Raw genomic sequence first — 6,000 nt, forward strand, 5'->3', positions numbered from 1 at the left:
TGAGATCTTGTGACTGTCTTGAACAATCACCATGTGCCTGCTCCCGCGCATCCCCTAGCTTGTAGGGTTTTGGATTTCGGTTTATACATCTTTCATCCCTAGCCTATAGGGATTCCACTTTGTCCAACATTGTCCTTAGATAGGTTGTGTTCTTCATAAGGAACCTTCCCACAAACGACATCTTCATTACTGCAGGTCGATTGGCCTCTCGATGGCCATGAGATCTAGTGACTGTCTTGAACGGTCACCATGTGCTTGCTCCTGCGCGTCACCTGACTTGTAAGACTTGGATTTCCGTTTATTCATCTTCCATCCCTAGCCTGTAGGGATTCCACTTCGTCTGTCATTATCCTCAAAAGGTTGTGTTCTTCGTAAGGAACCTTCCCACGAAGGACATCTTCGTTAATGCACGTCAAACGGCCTCTAGATGGCCATGAGATTTGGTAACTGTCTTGAACGGTCACCATGTGCTATATCCCACATACTCCCTAGTCTATATGGATTTCTATTGGTATGTCATAACATTTATCTTGTAATGATTTCATTGGGTCTAATGTCGTCTCTAAACCCGTATAGACTATCCTTAGGGTTATATCTACCATACGTCTGCATTGCATTGCACATAAGGAGGTCTAACATACACTGGAAAAAAGGAGTCTTCTGCATACCCATGCATTCGCATTTTCATTTTCATACATTCATACGTTTGCACTTACATTTCTACATGCGCCCTTATCCATCCTTGCTATGCTAGCTGATTTTCCGAGACTCGCGAAGAAACTCGAAAAAGGTCCTGAACTATGGAGAGAGGAGAATTAATTATTAGAGATTCAAATGAGCTTGGTTCTACAAGAAGAAAAGGACGCCCTTCACTGTACAAGATACATGCCTGCCTACGACTTGGATGTTGGGATTTATGAAGGATCTTATCAACAAACAAGAAAAGGCAAAAGAGGTTCATCTAAGGAAACTCATGAAGTTCCGGGTGAAGAAAACTCGCCGCTAAGATTTATGACAGGATTTGGTCCTTCGAAGGATAAGTCATACTCACACTCCGCTAAGAGGACTACCCAATGCCACGAGGAAGGCTTACACGCCTCAGATATCATTTACGCATATACATACGAAAGACGACTGCCTATGTCTTCGCCTCAGATTCTGTTCTCATCGAAGATTCCCCTATGCTAAGATCAATTTCCCAGCAAACATAATTGGTATGCCCAAGGAGAGTTAGAGGTCACCCTTTACTTCTACAAGTCACAGAACTAAGAAGTAAAACAAAGTCATGGGATTAACAAAGGAGATTGTCCCTAGGATTAATAGGTGTTTATCATGTCAAAATTGCAACCCCTACGATCGCTTAGTGTTACCATGTATAAGCGTTGTACCTTCCAACTTACAATTCTAATAAAATAATCATGCATGTTTTGGAATTGATTTATTCCCTTCGCTCTTGCATTACTACGACTTTCCATTTTAACTCTTCGATTCTATTTCAACTTGCCACTTTCAATTATTAACAAACTTAAAGGAGAATAACGAAATACAAATAACTAAATTTTGCTAAACATATGCTTTCAATGTAAGACCAAGCTGATGAGGTAAGGCATTGTTTCAATCCCTAAATAGTGGAGAAATAAGGAGATAACCCGTAGTCAACCCCCTCGAGCCAGGAGTTGGAGTTTGTTTCTATTTTTCAAATAAACCTTAATTTCAACCAGGGGAAGGGTAGATTTCGATTAATTCAATGGTGTATTTTATGGTCAAGAGAATCAGTCAAGCAAAGCAAAGGTTCAAGCATATCTTCTTCCTCGCGTTCATCAAAGATTGAGGAAGCAATGGAGATAACATTCACAACATCTTCTTCCTCAATACATCATTCGAGATCGAGGAACCATCAAAATTTACAAACTAAAGTCAACATCGCAGTCACATTATTCAAAATCCAAAAAGTAAATTTTCAAAAAAAAGAATTTCAAAAAAAAAGCCCACTAAGTCAGATGGAAAACTCCATAGAGAAAACAAAAATTGACTTAGGCAAAAATCAGGGCATCCCGATGGACAAAATTCTAAAGAATTAGCCCATACAAAAATAAGGGATAAAAACAAAAAAAAAGCAAAAAAACAAAGGATAATCTTGTGACTACCAGAATTCTCAAACTGCTATGGCTTTTCATTGCCAAGCCTATCATCAATTCTGATATTGATTGATTCTTCAACTACCAGAGTTTCAGTATTGTGTACTTTGTAGCCTTTTGAGTGTTCAGAATATCCAAGTAGAAAACACTTCTGAGATTTAGAATCAAACTTATTCAGATAATCTTTAGTATTCAGAATATAGCATACACATCCAAATGGATGGAAATAAGAAATGTCGGACTTTCTGTTCTTCCACAATTCATAAGGAGTCTTATTTAGAATAGGTCTTATAGAGATTTTATTCTGAATATAACACGCTGTGTTAATTGCTTCTGCCCATAAATGCTTAGCCATATTGGTTTCGTTGATCATGGTTCTGGCCATTTCTTGTAGAGTCCTATTCTTTCGTTCTACAACTCCATTTTACTGTGGAGTTCTAGGACAATAGAAATCATGGGCAATACCATTTTCTTTGAAATAAATTTCAAAGAATCTCTTCTCAAATTCGCCACCATGATCACTTCTGACCTTTATGATTTTGCATTCCTTCTCAGATTGAATCTGAGTACAGAAGTTAAAGAACACAGTATGTGACTCATCCTTGTGTTTCAAGAACTTTACCCATGTCCATCTGCTATAGTCGTCTACGATGACTAATCCATATTTCTTCCCTCTGATTGATGTTGTTTTGACTGGGCCAAAAAGATCAATGTGCAGAATTTCTAGCGGCCTAGAGGAAGAGACAACATTTTTAGACTTGAATGCAGGTTTTGAAAACTTCCCTTTCTGACATGCTTCGCAAAGAGCATCTGGTTTATATTTCAGATTAAGTTCCAGGCTTTGGAACATAGACCTTCTTCCCGTCATGTGTCGTGAGCACCCAGAGTCCAGGTACCATGACATGTTTGCCTTTGTCTTTTGAGCCTTGAAGGAGATCTGCAACAGGAATTATCTTTTCCTTAGGTACCCACATTCTTTTGGGTCCTTTTGGGTTAGTTCTCCTCAAGCTCTGATTGAACTGAGGTTTAGCACATGATTTATCATAAGATTTTCTGGTGTGTGAAACATATCTCTTGGTGTGTGTTATGTGGAAACTCTTAGAGTTAGAAGTGTGCTTAATATCATAAGGATGACCAAACTTGAACTGTTCATACAAAGGTTTGTATTTGATAATCATCTCATCAACAGGTTCAAGTTTGTATGGGGTTTCACCCTCAAAGCCTATGCCTATTCTCTTGTTTCCACTTACTCCATATATAATAGAGGCTAGCTGACTTCTGCCTATACCTCTAGATAAGAACTTTCTGAAACTTAAGTCATATTCCTTCGGAATATTATTAGTACTTGGAATAGACTTTTCTGAACTAAAAGATGATTAAACATCTTTGGATAAATTTAAAACTTTTTCTTTAAGTTCAGAATTTTTTATTTCAAATCTCTTAGTTTCAGATTTAAAGAGATTTTTAAGCTTTTTGTATTTGATACTAAGTTGACTTTTAACTTCCAGAAGTTCAGATAAACTGGAAACAAGGTCTTCTCTAGTAAGTTCAGAAAATACCTCATCAGAGTCTGAATCAGAAGTAGACTCTTCACTAGTGTCAATTGTTGCCATTAGTGCTATGTTGGTCTGCTCATCTTCAGAGTCTGACTCTTGATCAGAAGAGTCTGAGTCATCCCAAGTAGCCATTAAGTCTTTCTTCTTTTCAAATCTTTTCTTGGGCTTTTCCCTCTGAAGCTTTGGACATTCATTTTTGTAGTGTCCAGGCTCTTTACATTCATAGCACGTCACCTTCTTTTTGCTAGATCTTCTGTGCTCAGAAGATTCTCCCTTCTCAGGTCTTTTGAAGTTCTTGATGTTCTTGAACTTTCTCTGCTTGCTTTTCCAGAGTTGATTTACTCTTCTGGATATCAGAGATAGTTCGTCTTCTTCGTCTTCTGACTGGTCAGATTCTTCTTCTTCAGCCTGAAAAGTGTTAGTGCATTTTTTATTATTAGATTTTAATGCAATAGACTTACCTTTCTTTTGAGGCTCATTTGCATCCAGCTCGATTTCGTGACTCCTTAGGACACTTATCAACTCCTCAAGAGACACCTCATTCAGATTCTTGGCAATCTTGATGCAGTCACCATGGGTCCCCATCTTCTGGGTAAGCTTATGATGATCTTCTTTACATGATCAGCTTTGGTGTAGCCTTTATCTAGCACTCTCAATCCAGCAGTCAGAGTCTGGAATCTTGAAAACATTGCTTCAATGTTCTCATGTTCCTCCATCTTGAATGCTTCATATTTCTGGATTAGAGCTAGAGCCTTCATCTCCTTTACTTGAGCATTACCCTCATGAGTCATCTTTAATGATTCAAAGACATCATGAGTTATTTCTCTGTTTTGTTATCTTCTCATATTCAGCATGAGAGATAGCATTTAGCAATATGGTCCTTTACTTGTGATGATTCTTGAATTCTTTCTTTTAGTCATCACTCATAGCTTGTCTTATGATCTTGACTCCTCATGCATTCACAGGATGAGTGCAACCATCCAGCACTAAGTCCCATAAGTCACCATCTTGACAAAGAAAGTAACTTTCAAGTCTATCCTTCCAATACTCAAAGTTTTCACCATCAAAGACTGGTGGTCTATTGTAACCATTGAAGCTGCTGCTTCCATTGTTACCATTGTTGTTTTGTTCAGGAGTAGGAGTAGATGAACTTGTTTCAACCATTTTGATTTAGTGTTTTTCTCCCTGAATCTTTTGTATAACACGGTTAAGTGCTTGCACCTAGAACCGGCGCTCTGATGCCAATTGAAGGAGTGAAAAAGACTTAGAAAGGGGGGATTGAATAAGTGTAACTCAAAAACTTGGAAGATAAAAACAATGAACACAATTATTTTTATCCTGGTTCGTTGTTAACGAAACTACTCCAGTCCACCCCTGACAAGGTGATTTACCTCATCTGAGGATTTAATCCACTAATCCAACTGATTATAATGGTTTTCCACTTAGATACCCTCTAAGTCTTCTAGAGTCTACAGATCACAACTTGATCACTCTAGGAATTCCTTTTACCATCAATGTAAAATAAATGTTTACAAGAGTATAACTTGCTTCTAATAAAGCTATAATCACAACTGTGATATTTCTCTTAAGTTCTAATTCTTAACACTCACTAATTATTACAAAGAGTTTGTGAGGTTGAAGATGAAGTTCTTTTGAATTTCAGTTTGACAGCATTTTTGTTCTTTTGCGCAAGAGTTGTATTTTGCTTCTGATCAGAACTTCTATATATAGGCTCTTGAGAGGAAATGACCGTTGGGAGCATTTAATGCTTTGCGTGAATAGTACAACACTGCATTTAATGTTTCCCACTTTTGTCAACTACCTCGAGCCATGCTTTTGCTGCTTTTACTGACTTTGCCTTTTGTAGCTTCTAACGTTCCTTTTGTCAGTCAGAGATTTGACGTTATAGCTTTTTGTACTTTCTTTCTCCTGGACTCAGAATGTGATGAATAGACATTTGAGTTTCAGAGTCTCCAGCCTTGGTGCAGATGCAACTTCTGACTTGAAGTGCTTTGAGCGTGATACCATCAGAGCTTCTACTTCTGACTGCCATCTTCTGATGCTTTTCAGTTCATGTTCTGATTTTGCATGACCATCTTCTGATGTCTTGCCAGAGCATGTTCTGATGAATCCATCCAGAACTTCTAGGTCAGTGCTTCTGAACGCTGATTTGTGCATACTCTTTTATACTTTTCCTGAAATGGAAAACGTTAAGGATTAGAGTACCACATTGTCTTATACAAAATTCATACTTAATGTTATCATCAAAACAAAGAATATTGATCAGAACATTTCTTGTTCTAACA

Source organism: Vicia villosa, linkage group LG4, assembly GCF_029867415.1.
Source record: "Vicia villosa cultivar HV-30 ecotype Madison, WI linkage group LG4, Vvil1.0, whole genome shotgun sequence".
NCBI lineage: Eukaryota > Viridiplantae > Streptophyta > Magnoliopsida > Fabales > Fabaceae > Vicia > Vicia villosa.